Genomic DNA, 20,385 nt, shown 5'->3' with positions numbered 1-20,385 from the left:
GGCGGACGAAAGTGAGGAATAAGGGGGCAATTCTCATTCTCCTCTATGGCTGGGAGGTGAGCTATAGCCGTCCCCTTCCCTCGGTACGCTTGCAGCAGCACCATGACATAAGCTTTCTGAGAAGCAAATGCATTGGGCTAATTTTCTTTCACTTTTTCATTTCCACATTGCCTACATTCCTGGCAAGCACAATCAAGTAGCAGATGCACTTTCTTGTAGACCAAGGGTGAATGCAATATCCATAGCATACCACAATGATCTTACCGTAATGGCAGATGAGTATGCTATTGATCCTGATTTTGCTAATGTAATGTCTGCTATTGCCACGAGAAAGACACAAGATCCTTATAAGGTAAGTGATGGATATCTTATCTATGGCAATTGCTTGTGCATTACACAAAATCTAAGAGAAAAGGTTATGCTTGAATCATGTGTTACTCCTTATGCAAGGCATCGTGGTATAGCAGCTACTACACACTCTATTGAGATCTATTTTTATTGGCCTTCTTTGAAAAAGGATGTGCATGCATTTGTCTCACAATGCATGGTATGTCAAAAGGATAAATATGATAGAGGAAAGCCTAAAGGTCTATTGTTGCCGCTTCCAGTTCCTAAAGCACCATGGGAGAGCATTACCATCGATTTGATCTAAGTCTCTACTTTGCAACAATGGCATTTGGACAAGAGTCGGCAGATTTAGTAAACAAGATTACTTCATTCCTGTCAAAAATATTATATTAAATATCATCATATGGCTAATTTGTTTATTGGACAAATTTTTAGTTGGTAGGTTTACTAAACAAGCTTACTTCATTACTGTCAAAAATATTACATTAAATATCATGATATGGCTAATTTGTTTATTGGACAAATTTTTAAATATCATGGCTTGCCAAAGTCTATCGTCTCTAATAGAGACCCGAAAAGACAAGTCTCTTTTGGAGAAGATTATTGGAAAATTTAGGTACAAAGTTAAATTTATCTTCTGCTTAAACGGATGGGCAAAGGATTTTGGTATGATGATAGCCACTTTTTAGGTAAAGTAGGTAGAGCCTTGTAGCTTGTCACACAAATCCTCTATCCTTGGTACCAAAAATCTGTTGTTTATCATTAACTTGTCGAGTGCTCGATAGTCCGGTATGAACCATGTTTGTCTTGCACTAATTGTACATGAGAACAAAAAGGTGAAGATCTAGGCCTCTCACCATACCCTTCTCAACAAGTTCTTGTACTTGAGTAATGATTTCCTTCTATTGAGCCGCTGAGACTCTACAGGAAGGCTTGGTGGTAGGAGAGCTTCCTGTATAATCTCGATCCTATGATCATCATCTCCTTGCATAGGAGGTAGCTCTCCGGGGGTATTACTGATAAATAGATTAGCTTGTTCATCAAGAAAACACTTTAGATGAATTAGACTCACTACTCAAAACGATGACGCTAGACCATATATCTAGAAGATGATCCAATGACCCAACAGCTACTACTCATATGTACAACCATAAAGACCCACCAATGGCTCATAAATGCCAGCCATCTAAGTCTATCCCCAAACTGAGTGGATCACCATTTGTATCCTGCCATGTGTCACTGCCCAGCCTAGAGGGCCCGTCTAGTGTGAACCAGACCAGACCAACTGTACTAATTGTGTGTCCTATGAAAGTGACACTAGAGCCTACTACAGGTTGCTCGCCACATGACCGCTCACCATCTTGGTGAGAGGAATACTAAAAAACTGTGAAAGAAAACCACTAGGTACTGCATATGTACAATGGTGAGCTCTGAATCTGTAATCCAAGAGATAGAGTGTGGCCACTACTGCGCCGAAAGTATCAGAATCTGGAGGTGGAGCCATCAGATCGTTGGGAAAACTCTGGACTCTATGAGTGTCCTCCACAACCCGACGCTCAGCGAAAGGAGCAACCACCTGTTGCTCCACGGATGGGAGAACCTGACCCTGAAGTGTACTGAGGCCGCCGACTCGCATACCCATGTCGATGTGCATCTACGAAGCCGTCACAAGGAGCCGTCTGTGAGGATGACATGTGTGGTAAGGAGCCAAAGGTGCCAGGCGTACCAAGAACAGCGTAGCTCACAACAGCCTCCGGCACTGTAGAGACTTGGACGGAGGTAGAAGAAGAACATTGTGGAGGATGTGTCACCCTAGTCTGACTTTCTGAAAATGGCAGATTTCATAGTGTCTCTGCCGTATCTTTGACCACTTTGACTCTTTTCTTTTGTTTTTTCTTCTGCTCATCTGTGCCAAGAGACTTTCTTTTTGCATGCGATGACAATGATGCATCCTCATCTATTTCAAGGGGGTTGATATGGATGTTTATCACCCAAGCTAATAGTGTCGTGGCAAAACATTGGAAGCTAGATTGAGGTAACTGCACTTGTGTACTAAACCTTTTCACCCTGGTCTGCAACGATGTAAATAGGATCTGGTGAAATCCACACGGTATGTTCTTGATTAAGCAGTAAAGACCATTACATTGTGGGAATGTGGTAGGTACTTCACATTTTCCCTCTGGTCCTTAAGCATCTCTCACCAGAAAATAATATCTGAACACAGCTAACAGATCTTTGTGATGATGCAGATTCGGATGATCAGGTTCGAACAATGCCTTGCATGCCAGTATTTTATCATCTTTGAAGAGCTTTGAATAAGACCTAGTAGTCGACTGCAAGGAGGGAAAGCTGGTCATCCCCATTGCATGACCTAGACGTGCCACTCTCAAAGTGTGTCTTGTGACTTTGGGAAAAAATTTCAGCATGTCATGAACCATGCTGACAGGTATGTCTTCAAGAAGGACAATTTTAGCTAGAAATTTGACACCCAAGTTGTCCAATTGGTCCTGTGAGAGAACATCTATGAGAGATGGCTTGGGTTGCTGCATGTGGAAATTGAGTGAAAACTTTGTTTTGTGTTTAGTTTTTCAGGCCTAGTCACTTCTTGACTGATCATGTGACTCATGATTTTCTTTTTTCCTTTTAAATCCTTTTCTCGTGCACTTGAGCTATCACTGTCTGAGCCGCTACCACTATCTGAGCCGAAGCCCGTATCTGTATCTAATGTCGATGCCTTGTAACTTTCGTCCAATAGGACACTGGATGTCATATCCGTGACCCCATGGCTGCTAGGTTCTGAATCTGCTTCAGTTTCATAATTAGCATGCTTCTGTGGTTGAGGCCTTTTCCTCGGCAACAGTTTATTGCCTCTTGCCATAGCCACTAATTGATGAATGACTGTGTAGACTGACTGTACACACTGTAGTAGTGTCTTCCAAAAAACCAAAAAGCTTATAACAATGAACTTACTGCAAAGTAGATTCTGTAAGGTCCCCAAGAGCATACATAGAATACATCCCTAGGAACATACATTTATCAGCACATCACTGTGTGTCTCATACTCAATTGCAACTCTACAAATAGAAATATCCTGATCTTTGGTGCTGAGAAACGTGGTAGGTTGAAAATTTGAGAGAGGCCAAGGATTTAGTATCGAAGAAGCTAGACAACCAACTGATCGATGTTGGTGAGCTGGATAGGGGGCGAGGGGTGGGTAGGGGGGCAAGGGGTAGATGGGGGGCGAGAGCTGGGTAGGGAGCAAGGGAGGGGTGGGTAGGGCCGAGTGGTAGATAAGGGGGGGGGGGGGGGGGGGGGGGGGGGGGGGGGGGAGGGCTAGATAGGGGGAGGGGTGGGTAGGGTCCAATGGGTAAAAAGAGTGAGCAGACAGGGTGGATAGGGATTGGGAAAGAGGCGGTTTTAGAGGGCAAGGACACAATGAGCGAGAGAGAGAAAGGAAAGGGCAGAGATAGATAGATAAAATTTGTATTGTATTGCAGAATAAAATTTTAGCCTGCTGAGATTTGAGAGGAGAGGACAGGATGTGGGTAATCAGAAATGTTAGAGGAAACTCGCACAGTTCGAGCAACTTGCGTATATTTGTGAGAGAGAGGGAACAGAGGAATTAAATGACAGGAGGCATCAGGAGTAAGCATTTTGAAGGAGTGTTACGAAAGAGAACTCACCACAAAGACAAAGAGAGAGATGTGTGTATGTGACAACGCACCATAAGATAGAGATGGAAAGGGAGATGCAGCAGAGTAGGTTTTAATGTCCTAGGAACAATATCAAAAAATCAAAGATCTATCCGAAGAGAGTTGAGCTTCGTATATTTAACAAATATACAAGGAGAGAAAGGCAGAAGAGACAGAGCAGTAAAGTTGGATTATAGAAGAACTCCAAAAACCCACTTATCTCAATCAGATGAGAGCAAAATGGATGCACGTAGTGCAACAATGGAATCTTAAAGATACACTGACTAGAACTGAGATAAAAGAAGTGTCATGAAGAAGATTTGAGAAGAGGGAAAAATGGAAAGCCATAGAGAGCTAAGGAGGGGACAATCATACGGTGGTGATGGGATGGATAACATCCTCAGATTTCTATATAATCAGGGCGAGTGATAGCACTTGATTCTTGATCCATTTACAAGAACTTGTCAGAATGACTAACAGGACAACCCCTTGTGGCAAAATCTCGTGTACCATGAATGGCCCTTGCCAGGCTGGTACTAGCTTCTTAGCTTTTTTTAGATATTTAGCTTGATAGAGTAGCACCAGTGTTCCTTGCGTTATTTTTTGGCTTTCTGAGATGGCGATCATGCCACGCTTTGCGACGAAGTTTCTCGGCTTGCACAACATGTGAATCTAACATCCTGCTTTCTTCTAACATTGAGAGACAAGAGAGATTTGCGGAAGCAATCCTCGCTGTGATACGAATGCTTCCCACTCTTGCTGAACCTGAGTTGAACTCATATGATGCAATTGCTTCTAGACCAAAAGCTAGCTGGAATGGATTGTGGTTAGTGGTTGCCTTGAAGGAGGTGCGATAAGCCCAAACTGTGCCGAGGATAGCTTGAGGCAAAGAAGTTGAATGCAGGTGACAAGCTTTTTTGAGAAGCGCCATTAGCACTTGTTAGTGCTCTCAGCTTGCCCATTTGCTCTAGGATAGTAAGAGCAAGATTTGCGATGAAAAATCTTGTAGTTCATGAGGAGTGTGGAGATCAGGTCGTTGACGAAATGACTATCTCGATCACTCGTGGTTTCTAGAGGGCACCCAAATTTGCAAAAAATATTTTCATACAAAAATTTCGCGACAGTCCCGGCTATACAGTCTATGGTAACCACCACTTTGGCCCATTTTGTTGCATAATTCGTCTCTACCAGGAGATACTTACGAATTCCAAGTTGAGCAGGTGGATTGATTGGACCAACAAGTCCAAGCCCCATCGTTCAAAGGGCAACCACGCCATAGATACCTATAGAGGGCGATTGGATTGCTTGCTAGGCTTGGGCGCACATCGCTGACATACATCACAAATCTTGACATGAGCAATAGCATCCCTGAATAGATATGGCCACCATAAGCTTGTTTGTAAGATTTTTTGCACCGTGATGTGACCAGGGCAATGGCCACCCTGTAGGACCATTGTGTGCATCTTCCAGAATGTGGTCTACTTCATGAGGGGAGACACACCTACGCAGCACACCATCTAGCCCAGATTTGTAGAGCTCTCTGCCAATCAAAGAGAAGGGTCTAAACTTCAGCAAGAGTCTTCTTTTTTGCAAGGGAGAAGCATTCTTAGGATATAGGCCAGTAGAGAGCAGATATAACACATCCCCATACCATTTTGGGATCATGTTGACCTTAAAGAGATGACTATCCGAAAAGTCATCATCAACCCCAGTATCGGGCTCACCTGTATATATGCGAGATAGATGGTCGGCCATGACGTGCCGCTTGCCTGGACTAAGAACTACTTTGAAATCGAACTCCTGGAATATCAATAGCCACCTCTAGGACGCTCCCTACAACTTGGGATTTATTCAAAAGATAGCGTAGCGCATGATGATCCGTGATGATAGTGAAGTGAACCCCTAACAAGTAATGATGAAACTTTTGTAAAGAATACACCATAGTCAAACCTTCCCTTTTTGTGGTGCTGTAGTTGTGCTCTGCTTTAGTGAGCATGCGACTTACATAGTGAACAGGGCGATCTAGGTTGTACTCCTTACTAGGCTGAGTCAGCACATCACCCACAGCCAGTTGACTGGCATCAGTATGCACATGAAAAGGAAGAGACCAATCAGGAGCTACTAGAATAGGCACTTCAGTGAGGCATTTTTTGAGGTATGAAAATGCTTCAGCCTCTGCATTGGACCATTGAAAGGGCACAGTAGCACTGGTGAGTCGTACCAGTGGTTGAGCCACCTGTGCATACATGCGTATAAACCTGCGATGATAGCCTGTGTGGCCTAGAAAGCTCTACACACCTTTTGGATTGATGGGAGGTGGTAACTTCAAGATTGCCACGATCTTCTCTGGGTAAGGCGCTAAACCTTTAGCAGACACCACATGGCCTAAAGTGTGCCCTCAGGGACCAAAAAATGACATTTGTTAGGATTGAGCTTTAGGCGTGCCTCTCTGCACTTGAGGAAGACAACAAAGAGCTGAGCGAGGTGTTCCTCAAGATTTTCCACTGGGTTGAACATTGAGCACCTGAGAAGGTCAAAAAATTGTCCATGAAGATGCGAAGATGATCCGTAAGTAAAGGACAAAAGATGAGATATACTGCTCGATTGAAGGAGGATGGAGCATTTTTCAACCCAAACGACATTTTAGTGTAGATAAAAATACCCCAAGGATTCACGAAAGATGTCTTAATCTGATCACCTGGATGGATGCCCAATTGATTGTATCCACTGAACCCATCCATGAAAACACATGCCTTGCTACATCTTCTAGCACACGCTCAGTATCATACTTTGGGTTGAGCTTGTAAGCTCGGCCTCTCACAAGCTAAGCGCCTTCTACCAGAGGGATAGTGTGGACACCCAATTCTGGTGGGATCCCTTCCAAATCCTTGTAGGACCAAGCAAAAAAATCTTTAAAAGAGTGTATAAAAGAAACTACCTGATCAATTAATGCAGGATGCTCCCATAACCAAGCTGCTAAGAGGACGTGCTGAGGCTTATCAGAGTCGCCCAGGTTGACTTCTTTGACCAGGTCAGGAGGTGTAACTGGGGAGGGTGCTTCTGAAGATGAAAAGTGAGCTGCCTCTTGGAGCTTCGAGACATCATGGGCTGGTGTTTGATCGATTGGAAACTCTGCATACTCCTCTTGTAACCATCCTGGTGGAAGATCCTCGAAGGGTAAGTCTTCAGACACAGACATAGCAAAGTGCTTTTGAGTGGGCGGAGCGTTAGACCCGGGAGATGTTAGAGGAAGGGGTGGAACATTGGCGAACTCATGTAGAGGAGATTTCTTCCTCCTTCGGTGATGTGTTATAGGTTCACCAAGGCCGACGTCTTCCATCAGATGAACACTCGAATCATGGTCAGCAGGGACTAACCCACTTACTTCTTTGACTGGTACACTTTCAACTGTAGGGTTGCAGTTTTAGGGCTTCAAGTTCTCTACACAAAGAAGTCAATGGATCAACAGGACTTTTCAAAAACACAGAGGGAGTCTCTATGTGAGGGGAGTTGGTGAACAGCTTCCTGGCCCCCTCCATCCTAGTAGCAGCTGTGACAAACTCCTCCAGAGTGGCGTCGGGTCAGAGACTCTCTCAGAGTTTTTATTGAGAAGTTTTGGGAAGAGCCTTCTCCACCCACTTCTTAACCATAAATTCACCCGGTTGTTGGGGAAGCTTGGCAACCAAAGACTTGGTTTTAGTCATAAGTTCTGCAAAAGTCTCCTCTGGCTGGAGCACCATGTTGGCCAACTCATCTAAAACATTTTCCTAGTAGTCACCTGGCCTAATTATTGTCTTAAAGCTGCCCAAGTTGCAAAATGGTTCTCTGCAAACTGACTGTACCATTTGTGTGCTAAGCCATCCAAGGTAGATGGAAAGAGTACCAAATAAGCATCTTATCCTATTAAGACCACGATTCCTACAGAGAGATACAAACCTCCTTGCATGGTCGTCTGTATCTTCTGAAGAGAGCCCCTTGAAGGAAGGAAACTTGATGTTTACCTTGGCCAAAACACTGGCCAACGCCTCCATGGCCTCTTGCTCAGGAGCCCATTGCTCAATAGCCTGCTGCAACAAAATAGGAGAGAGCTTTACTGGGGAAGGTCACCAGGAAGATGTGGAACCGGATGGAGGAATGGGTGATGAGGTTGATGGACTTCTACTAGGTACCAAGGGTCGTCTTCCGTTGTAGTACTTGAGAGGACTTTGTAGTGCGCTTTGACGCTCTAATGACCGCCTTGTATGTGTCATGCAGCGAGCACAAATGCAACCAAAGCTCAACCAAGCTTTGGGCAAGAAGATATTTAACTACTTTAACTGGCCGAAGATAGGTCTAGACTCTACTAGACCAGGCAAGTGACTAGACCCAAGCTGGACCAGGGGCGAGGAGGACTAGACCAGGGATGAGGAAGGACTAGTCAAGGGATGAGGGCTGGTTGGACCAGGGAGAGAGAGGACTAGACCCGTTGGACAAGGGCGAGAGAGGACCAGACCAGCAGACTACACAATGCAAGGCAAGGTAGGCGAAGCTAGGTAAAAACCAACTAGCTTCACTGTTTGTATCTCAACAGAGAGTGAGACTTCAGTTGAGGTCCCACCATGATCGCCAAAATGAGAGCACCTGTAGCGCGGATAGTGTGTCGTGCTCTCTACAGTGGGTGCTCCTCAGTGCAATGTGCGTGACAATGTCACTCAAAACAGATTGAAAACAAAGGAACAATAGATAACAACTGAGCTCACAGAGACACAACAACAGATCAGAACATATGACTCGAGTATCTCAAAGAACCGATACAGACTTTGGCGTGGCAGCACACTCAGCTCTAGCCCAGGACTCACAGGTACAATGGGGGTGTCGAGACTCAGATGTGCAGGGATGGTGAAGACGTGCTGACTCAAAATGACGACGCAGGACCATATATCTAAAAGATGATCCGATGATCCAAAAACTACTACTCATATGTACACCAATGGCTCATGAATGCCAGCGATCTAAGTCTATCCCCAAACTGAGTGGACCACCGTCCGTATCCTGACACGTGTCACTGCCCAACCCAGAGGGTCCGTCTAGTGTGAACCAGACCAGACTAACTGTGTATCCTGTTAAAGTGACACTATAGCCTGCTACACAGATACATATTCTCTACCTCTATGCTGAAACTATATTAGCCCATTTGGAAACTTCAAGGAAGCACCCATGATATAAAACCATGGTGCTCCTAGCAAAACATCTTTCCATTGTAGTGAAGAAATAGGGAAGTCTTCATGATCCACATATCCATGGACATGGAGTCGCAATTTTCCAATCAATGGAGTGACTTGAGTTTCCCATGCTATGTTTGTGTCACCAAGAGCACACTCAATTGTACAAAAACTCTACTATACTCGATTCAAGCAAGATGCATCGAAAGCCCATACTGTACACAATACAATACTGGAAACGAAGATGATGTTTCCATTTCCATTTTGGCTACTACTACTGCTGCTGCTGAGGGATTATTGACATCGCTCTGCAGAAAATCTAAAGACACATTAACAGACATGCAGGCTACCACTATCGAAGGCAATTGTGACCCAATTCCGTTTGACAGGACAACCCTCGATGACCAGGGAACTCCCATTCTGCAAAGCTGAACCTGTTCTGAGTCATCAGCTAACAGACAATTGATTAATAACAGAACCAAGAGTGCCCAAACCATAGGAGGCCCCAAATGGCAACAACTCTTTCCAGGCCCAAATCGAAGGGTTGCTGGAAAAGAAATATGCACTACCAAGGAAATCTAACTCATAAAGCCCAACAGGAGAGGCAGACAGTTGGAAAGTGCTACCAAAACGAGGCCATATATACGTGCAATTTCCACATGGGCACAAGCCATAGCATCCCTGACAGCCTGCTAACCAGCCAGAAAGGAGGTTCAATACAAAACCCTAGTGACAGCAAAAGATTCAGGAGAACCATGCTCATAAAGGAGCAAGGAGTCGAAAAAGTGGAGGTGATCAGCAAGCCATGTTTCTTGCTTATGCCAAAAGCCCTCTGCGTTAACACAGCTGACACTCAGTAACAAAAAGAGGTTTCCATAAAGCCTTGTCCTGCAATAAACTAGGCGATCTCCCATATTCGATCTAAACCACAATCAGTAAGGTAGTCCTTACAGCACTTGTGTAATTTGATTTTGTTGTCGATGTGGAGGGATGTCCTGCAGATCACATTGGCATTAGCCAAGTGTAAAATCATGGCATTAGGGCAAGTAAAGAAAGTGGTGATATTCAGAATACGCAAACTGAGATGAAAAGGTTTAGCACGAACAATGTGAATACTCAAGAGGGTCAGGATCAGCATCCCCCAGAAGTAGAGAATGTGCTTCACTTATCATGATGTCAGGATCAGATGCAAATTCAGCGTTGCGACAAGCAGCACATTCCAAAACCGGGCAAAAGATTATTTAACAAGAAATCAGAAATCTATCTAATCAAAATTGGATATATCCCCACTAAATGTCGACATGGGGCAAGCCCTTAACATGGAGTCTACGTCTCCCAATGGAAGGAAACACTGATGTAAGCATTACATCTGTACAAACAGCAGACCAATGATAACCTATGTAGAGATTACTGCCATCAGAACCCCATAGGTGTCTATGTCCTGAACCAAGCTGTGCAGAACCAGGCCAAGCAAGTACTATGAGAAGCACCTCTCCTTGCCGCGCCGAGTTTACAGTACATGCTTCATCACTAGCCAATCTGCAAGAGGATGCCAAAATAACCTCACTCCACCTGCAAGACAAAACCACATTCCACACATGAGTGGACCCTTGTTGTTCCTAGCAAACAAAATGAATGTGGTTTGCATCAGCTTTCAAGCCAACACATGATAAGTGGAACCATCCCTTGCAATCGGGGTAGTCGCACTTAACTTTCTCTCCACGAAGCTTCTTGCATGCTTTGCATGCTGCCAACCCTTCATACCTGAGCAAACCATCTTTGTCAACATACATGGTTTTATGGTTTTCTTCAGTCTCTAACTTTAAGTTCTTCAAGATGACATGTTGGAGTACGAAGAGATCAAAATTTATCAGAAAATCCTCTCCATTAGGCACATCAGCTGTAACATAAGAGAACGGAAATGTGACAAGAAATTTCTCTTTATTTTCCTCATTGCATAATCTTGGGCTGAATGCAAACTCTCTCACTTGAATTTTTATCCCCAATGAAAGGATCACACCAATTTAGTGCCAACTTTTCACTTCCTTTATGAGTTTGTGTAAATCCTCATTTTTGTATGCTACCTCTAAAGTTACACGAGGTATGCAAGGGAGGGCTTGCAGACGCTGAGGTGTATGAAGAATCTGGTTCCTTCATGCTATGAGGAAGATGTTGACCTGTGTGTCTCAGATTACGGACAAGCTCTTTGCTTTTTCTTCCGATTTGAAGTATGAGCTCCTCATTAACCCATGTTGTGACTCCTTCATGAAGCTTTGTTGGGTCTCCATAGATAACTATTGTACCTGTTGCCATTTTATTGTGAATAAAAGCTACACTCCAACATGGTTCCAAGCTAGCGCACCATTCCTCAAAACTAAAGAGAGAAATGTCATTAACAATTTAAAGAATGGCCCCTTGTCTTGACCATTCAAGATAGCTTCTCTGTAAGCTCTTTTTGCAAAGGTCATACCAGTTGTCAGACGATGAAGCTCGGATGGGGGGCGTTGAGGAAGACATCGGTTGAATAACACCGGCTCTGAATATTCATGACCTTCGGGAACTTTGACCTTAGTAGGTGAACAAAGAGATGCGATCATCTTGAACAGAAGAACTTCTGTAGAAAGAGGTTGAGAGAGAGCTTTGGTCGATAGAAAAGAAAAAATTCCGAAGAGCAAGAAACGCTGAAGCAATTCTTGGCACCGTGGCTAATAAAACAAAGCGAGCGCTTTATTTACTTTGCGGCTTTATTTTCAGGAGGATCGGTCAATTGGTTGGATGGCTTCCCTGCCACGTGGATAGACTCACAAGGCACCAAGCAACAAGTCACATCCTCTCTCTCTCTCTCTCTCTCTCTCTCTCTCTCACACACACACACACACACACACACACTTATCTTGATTTTATCTCTTATGTTGCAGGAGACAAAACTTGTTCGAGAAGTGATCAAGGCATTTCACACATTTCGTCGTCATCGTACGACAAAACTATCAACTTCGTTGTCCCACTCCCCTTCTGACGAAGAAATGCGTGAAATGCCTTCACCACTTCTCGAAAAAATTTTGTGTCCTACAACATAAGAAATAAAATCAAGATAAGTTTGTGTGTGTGTGTGTGTGTGTGAGAGAGAGAGAGAGAGCGAGAGAGAGAGAGAGAGAGAGAGAGAGAGAGAGAGAGAGAGAGAGAGAGGACATTACTTGTTGCTTGGTGCCTTGTGAGCCTATTCACACATTTCGTCGTCATCGTACGACAAAACTATCAACTTCGTTGTCCCACTCCCCTTCTGACGAAGAAATGCGTGAAATGCCTTCACCACTTCTCCAACAAGTTTTGTGTCCTGCAACATAAGAAATAAAATCAAGATAAGTTTGTGTGTGTGTGTGTGTGAGAGAGAGAGAGAGAGGGAGAGAGGGAGGATATTACTTGTTGCTTGGTGCCTTGTGAGCCTATCCATGTGGCAGGGCAGCCATCCAACCAATTGACTGATCCTCCCAAAAATAAAGCCGCCAAGTAAATAAAGCGCTCACTTTGTTTTATTAGCCACGGTGCCAAAAATTGCTTCAGTGTTTCTTGCTCTTCGAATTTTTTTCTTTTCTATCAACCAGAGCTCTCTCTCTCTCTCTCTCTCTCTCTCTCTCTCTCTCTCTCTCTCTTTCTCTCTCTCTCAACCTCTTTCTGCACAAGTTCTTCTGTTCAAGATGATCGCTTCTCTGTGTTCACCTACTAAGGTCAAATTTCCCGAAGGTCATGAATACTTAGAGCCGGTGTTATTCAACCGATGTCTTCCTCAACGCCCCCCATCCGAGCTTCACTGTCTGACAGCTGGTATGACCTTTGCAAAAAGAGCTTACAGAGAAGCTATCTTGAATGGTCAAGACAAGGGGCCATTCTTTATTGCTAGTGACATTTCTCTCTTCAGTTTTGAGGAATGGTGCAGTAGCTTGAAACCATGTTGGAATGTAACTTTTATTCACAATAAAATGGCAATAGGTACAATAGTTTTGTATGGAGACCCAATGAAGCTTCATGAAGTAGTCACAACATGGGTTAATGACGAGCTCATACTTCAAATTGGAAGATCAACCCACTTTTTTGCGCTCGCTAAACAATGCTTTTGATTGAGCTTTTATTTTTCTTTGCTTTCATTGCAAGCAGCAAGAATATAAGCACAAGACTCGACACATCTCAGACACAATTGTAGCACTTGCACCACACTTTTTGCAATGTTCACTAGCAAGTAACATCCTCTCTCTCTCTCTCTCTCTCTCTCTCTCTCTCTCTCTCTCTCTCTCTCCCCCATCAATGATTCAACAAAGACAATTGAAGCAACACCAACAACCACCATTATTAACATGACCATTAAGGAAGAACAGAAGAGGAAGACTAGAGCCCTTGATGTATGTGTCACGGGCTTGAAGGACACCGGAAAGGTGGACGAGGAAGTGAAAACACTTTTGGCACGCATGGGTATTTCTGAACCAACACGCCCAAGTGCATGGAGAGTTAGAAATAAAGAAAATGTTGAAGCAGGAACTTCTAAGGAAAGAGCGCTAATCATGTGTTTCCTTACTATGGAAACTGGGAGAGAGTTCTTGAAGAAAAGGTCAACCCTCAAACAAATTGGGATTTTCTTGGGTGATGGTCTCACTCTAGCACAAATCGCACACATGAATGAGTTGATGCCAGAAATCACGGCTGCGGGAGAGAAGGGGAAACTTGCTTTTTACAAAGGAGGTAGAGTGGTGATCTTTGAGAAACAAACTACATCACGGTGTGAGACCTATGGGACTAGCCTTAAAATAGTAGTATGGAATTGTAATGGATCAATGAAATTGCACGTTGGTGCATTTGAGGATAGCTTTAGAGGAAGAGATGTTATTTTTTATTCTGAGACACATCAAACTCCCGGTGGCACACTACCTAAAGTGACAGGGTACCATTGAGAGACTACATGTAGACAGGAAGTGAGATATGAGCAAAGAGGACATGGGTCAAGAGGTGTGGAAGTTCTATTCAAGGAAGAGCTGCACCCTCTCATCCATATTGTTCGGAGGAGACGAGCATGCCATGTATATGTGGGTCAAGGTAAGAGAAGAAACAGGGAAGACACTTTATAATGCAGTATGCTTTTTCCCTCCTAGCACATCTCTCTATGCATCACCTAAGGGACAATCACCATACACTATTTTAGATGAGGACATATGGGAGTTTTCTAGAGATGGTAATATCATCCTTTTAGGGGACTTCGTTGCCAGGATCAATCACTCTCAGACAAATTTCTTTGATACCTTGAAGGAGATACTGAGAGAGCTGGATGTTAATGATGGGATTGGCCAGATGTGCAGAGGATGAGGCACATAATGAGTATGCAAGATTTTTGACAGACATGGGGACCACACACAGACTTGCCACACTAAATGGCTTGCAAAGATTTCCAACATCGAATGGGTTCACCTGTTTTTCTCATCGACATGGAGCTAGCACAGTCCATGGATTATGTTATGGATCAACCCAACTTTATACCATCGATTCAAGATCTTGAAGTCGGATCTAGGCCTATTGAAGTAGCAGTGGATGATGCCATCCTGAAATTTACAATCTCACTTTAGTTTAGTATAACCATGTCAGCTCAAGCATCTTCAGTACGCACCCGATATACATTTACATCGGGGAGTGACTCTGTATACACGGATAGTATATACAGACGCCTAGCCATAGAGGATCCAGGGCGCCCATTGGATGAGCTTACCCAAGTATTGACAGAAACTTTGTAGTGATAGAAGCATATCCATGTCCACTATTCAATCCTCTCAAAAGATTCTCCCTGTGTTTACGCAGCTCTAGTAGAAACAGCTCGAGACATCTTTGGTCCTGCTATCTCATGACTTTGGCCAGTGGTCCAAACCTTTCCCTAAACAGGTAGTGAAACTAGCCCCATATCTCATAGTATATTGGACAGTGACATATGTGATGTACCTATGTCTCAGGCTCTATATGACAAAACTGACAAATCCTAGCCTTTGCCGGTACTCTCATGAACCTTCCAGTCTCAGTCTCTAGTTGGTGCGATGATGTGCGCATCTAACCAATTGTACATCGTATCCCATGGGATAAATGAGTGTCCATGTAAGAGGGTCTAATCCCATATCCATCTTCTGTGAGTTGAAGAAAATGCTCTTTGTAGAAAGCCATCTTCATGCTGAGCTCTCGTGTTGGTTCAATCCATGTCCTCTTGGTGTCTAGTTGGATCAAATCTTGTTTGATGGTGCTAGTGCTGCAGTTGTGCCGAGGCTTGTGCTTATATTCTTTGCTGCTTGCAAGGAAAGCAAAGCAAAATAGATGCTCAATTGAAAGCATTGTTTAGCGCGTGCAAAAAAGCGGGTTGATGCATTTTCTTTTAGCGAGGTGGTCACATGAGAGTTAACCAAGTAAAGAGCGAATTAATTTGCTATTTTGCCTCCGTTACTTTTTGTTTCTTGTTGTGGAGGTAATCAAAATCTTCATCATTCTTGCATTAAGAAAGCAAGCAGGGAGCTTTGCACAAGAATTTCTTGAGCATTTCTTGCTATGTGGAATCTTTTTCATTCGTAGTGTTATTGGTGCGCTTTTGACCCTAAGAAGACTAAGTGCAATCACAGATACTCGCGCTTGAATGTATGTGGAATTACGCAAGATGTTGTCCTGGGAACAAAAATTTATGATGATATTGTAAGTTAGAGGCTTTTGAAGAAAAAAGTAGTGCTTGGGAGAGCTTTGGTCGACACGTACGCCAATTATTGTGCACTTTCGAAAGCTCATTGGGTTTTTGATACTCTTCTAGTGGGTAGGGCTAGGAAGCTAGCTTGACACTTGTTCACCCCGACACTTGCTTATCGTTCCAAAATCTCATTTTATGATCATCTATGCATGATGCTTGAAACTTGTTCACTAGCACTTGGTTATGATTTTGAAATCTCATTTTTGGATCGTCTATGCATGATGCTTGACACTTGTTCACCGGCACTTGGTTATGTTTTGAAATCTTATTTTTGGATCGTCTATGTATGATGCTTGACACTTGTTCATCAGCACTTGGTTATGGTTTTGAAATCTCATTTTTGGATCATCTATGCATAATTCTTGACACTTGTTCACCGGTAATTGGTTATGATTCTGAAATCTCAATATAGGATTGTCTATGGATGATGCTTGACAATTGTTCACCAACAATTGGTTATGGTTCTGAAATCTCAAATTTGGATAGTATATGCATGATCCTTGACACTTGTTCACCGGCACTTGGTTATGGTTCCGAAATTTCATTTTTAGATTGTCTATGCATGATGATTGAGACTTGTTCACCGGCACTTGGTTATGGTTCTGATCTCTCATTTTTGGATCTTCTATGCATGATGCTTGACACTTGTTCGCCGGCACTTGGTTATGTTTTCGTAATCTCATTTTTGCATCATCTATGCATGATGCTTGACACTTGTTCACCGGCACTTGCTTATGTTTCCGTAATCTCATTTTTGCATCATCTATGCATGATGCTTGACACTTGTTCACCGGCACTTGGTTATTGTTCCAAAATCTCATTTTATGATCGTCTATGCATGATGCTTGACACTTGTTCACTGGCAGTTGGTTATAGCTTTGAAATCTCATTTTTGGATCGTCTATGCATGATGCTTGACACTTTTTCACCGGCACTTGATTATGGTTTTGATATCTCACTTTTGGATCGTCTATGCATGGTTCTTAACTATAAGACCCTGGGACTTCCCTCCTCGACCAACCTCCCTTTATATGCCTTGCCCCTAGGATCCAATCTTCATTAGCAGCGGGTCCTTGACCTCCTCCACCTTGGAGAAGCGTTTTCGTCCTAAAAAACAAGAGTGATGATACACTAATGTTTTCCACAGTGGCATCCTTCATGGATCCAGCTGTTTGCTTGATTGGATTAGGATAGCTCTTTAAAACTCTGAAATCTGACGTCTCTAGCTCATATACCTTAGGATAGCTCTTTAAAACGCTGAAATTTGACGTCTCTAGCTCAAGATATCTTGAGCTAGAGACGTCAGATTTCAACGTTTTAAAGAGCTATCCCAAGGTTTTTGGACGTTCGGGATGCATCCATGGTATTATTTTTGTATTTTGAAAATGATTCTTATGTGTTTTCTCTCATTGCACACACATTACTCATTAAGATTCACAGACATGGATTTTTGTGTACACTTAAGTTGGGCTCTCGAAAAGCATTTTATACGAGCATGCATTTAAGTGATTGAGCAAAATTTTACGTATGTACTATGAGAAATAGAATTCCAAAAAAAAACTTTTGCATTTTTTATAATTACCTCTCTCTATGCTGAGGTGGCGTTTCTTACAGGGCCCAAAATTGAGTCCAAGTTTCTCCTAATGTTTACAGATTTTCCCAGATGACTGGTAGACGGGAATCACAATATTGTACAACATTGCTGAGGAATCAACAATGTCCTGAATAATCATTGTGGTTAACTTGAAAAATCTACAATCACCCAAACCGAGCCATGATCTCTATTGGTGATTGGTAGAACCAAGCAACAACTTGATGAATACGCATGCCGTTCCAAATCAGCCTTTGCCAAACACTAGGGCCCATAACACCTAGTGTGCATGCATTTAGAAAAAAACAGATCCGAACTTGTATATCCATGATCATCCTTGCCAATACTTATGATGAATGTGATGTGCCTAACACACATTAAAGAGTAATGTAAATAGTTCTCAAAAGAAACTAAATACTTTTAGTTGCAATCATTTGCAAGCCTTGCTAAAATGTATGAACCATAATAGAAGGTGAAATAGTAATCACTTCTAGGTAGAAACAATGAAACTTTTTCATTAACAACTCATAGCCTTGCTATATATATAAACAACCATTTGTAATGTTGTTTAGTAGCACTTGTACCTGAACAAGTCATTCTAAGTATCCGACAATTTTTTTGCCACTGAAATTTCTCCTGATACGTCGTGCTAAAAATGGTCTAGAAAAAAGATGTGACCAGCACCTAGGGACATCGTCGCGACATATACTTGAAATAGCGGTGCCAGTGTTTGTCCTAGAGACTCATATTTGCCACATGTGGAATATGTCTCAGGTAAGGATGTATGAAAAAACGTCCTTCAAGTACGAGATGTACTTGGGTGTGGAGATAATTGTAAACACGCATGCGAGATGCATGAAAGAGACCCTCATTATCCATGCTCCACATTGGCTAAATTGAACTCCTTGAGTTCGTAGACCATGTTGTATCCCATGTGACAACATGTGCCAAATAAACCCTACAAGTTGGTCTATAACTGCATAATGCAAAAAATGTATTTTGGACACAATGGCCCAAAATTCTTGGCTCTTACATGACCTTGTCATCTCTCTAAAGAGAAAAAATGGATGAAAGCCATCCAACTTAGTCACCTAACTTGAAAATTCAATCAAAGCATAATGAAAAATGAAATTAAACTAATTTAGCAGATGCGTACCTGGAGGGTGAACACAGTGTTCACTTATGCATAGTGAAAGGCATCTATGCAAATGTCCCACCTGTAAAGGCCTAGGAACAGTAATTAAAAATTCGTGAAATGCAAATAGTATTGCAGATGGAACCTTGGGTGTTGTGTTTGCAATCCAGATCCCTTGGTTAAAGCAACATTGTCAAACCCCTTGGTCAAACGTAGCATGAAAACTGCTCAACAGCAGCCGGCCCTTGGACTTTGTCCGTGAACCCCCTTGGGTTTGCGCGTGGCATGTCCTTACTTTTGAAGTTGAAAGATTTCCACTACCCCTTGGCAGTTTGTGGACTTCTTTCCTTCAAAATACAAGTGTTAAGGTTCCAAGAATGGACCATCAACCCTTACTAAGTGATTTAATAATCATGTGCTGGGTCATTCGGGCACTCTTAGTGCTAATAGGAGCTCCACTAAAATTGGAGTCGTATTCACCACTAGATCTTTTGCACACCCAAAATCCATTATTTGGGGTTGTTGTGAACAATGGTGCTGTCTCAAATGATGATCCAAAACTGATATTATGATCGTTGTGAGCAGGATGGAAACACACAGAACGCCTCTATAATGACCCGACACACACACTCTTGGGATGATACACACACGTACTATGGGGCACCACTCCGCTTACACAACCCGCCTGGCCGAGACAAGAAACATACCTATGGAGTGAGAGGAGAGAGACTATCCACTTGTCCACTCCACACAGAGAGACAATCACACACACACACACCCAAACAACTCATCTCAAAAGAGGAGAACTTCTGATGTTTAGATACAAATGAGCTTGGGCCAACACCAAGGGGCAAATAGCTCACACAAAATGGGTAAAATATGCTAGATACAATCACAAATTGGAGAAGAAGCTTCGCTCATAGGAGAAACTTACACAACCAAAAAAACAGAAAACTAGTGAGGGATTTGGAAAAATGGACAGCGCCATCGCGGCTGGAACGGCCCAAAACCACAATCTACAATGTCAAAGTGCTCAAATCCGACCTCGGATGAGCAGTTTATGGCCAAAACAGGCTCCAAAATGAGCAAAAACACAGTTGTGGCTGTTCCTCCTCTCTTCTCCACATTTTTTCTGCTCTTCTCTCTGTTTTTTCAGTTCCCACACTTAGCTTTATTACTTGGGCACCCTTGGCCTTTTAGATGACCTCAAACCGACCCCGAACATGCCAAAAACTGACCTCGGATGCATAGTTGTCACCCTGTTGCATCCATACGCACACTTGGCACTCAGCTTTTTCCAATAATGCATCCCGCCACCACGTGAAGTGGCCCCAAAAAGTGGTCCTCATGATGACCTTTCTGCATAATTATCACAAGAAAACACCCATGTTGCGTCTGTACTTCTCTACGTGCAAGTATTGACCCCATTCAACCTCCTGATGCCTCTAGATGCCATCTGACGCACCTGCTTACCTCATGTCATCGGCCCATGGATAGCTTCTTCAAGAAGTTTTACGTGCTACCAACTCCTCATTATTGTAGAAAAAAGACATTGGTACCAATAACAATGAAAATCGATGCACTATGTACATACTGTCCTACCTGTACACATGTGGGCCCCACGTAACCACTTGGCTCTGGAAAATGGGAAATCCTTTATTTGA

The sequence above is a fragment of the Adiantum capillus-veneris genome, chromosome 25 (genome assembly GCF_014529385.1).
Source record: "Adiantum capillus-veneris isolate H3 chromosome 25, ASM1452938v2, whole genome shotgun sequence".
NCBI lineage: Eukaryota > Viridiplantae > Streptophyta > Polypodiopsida > Polypodiales > Pteridaceae > Adiantum > Adiantum capillus-veneris.
The sequence above is the reverse complement of the archived record's forward strand: the minus strand, read 5'-3'. Positions refer to the sequence as shown.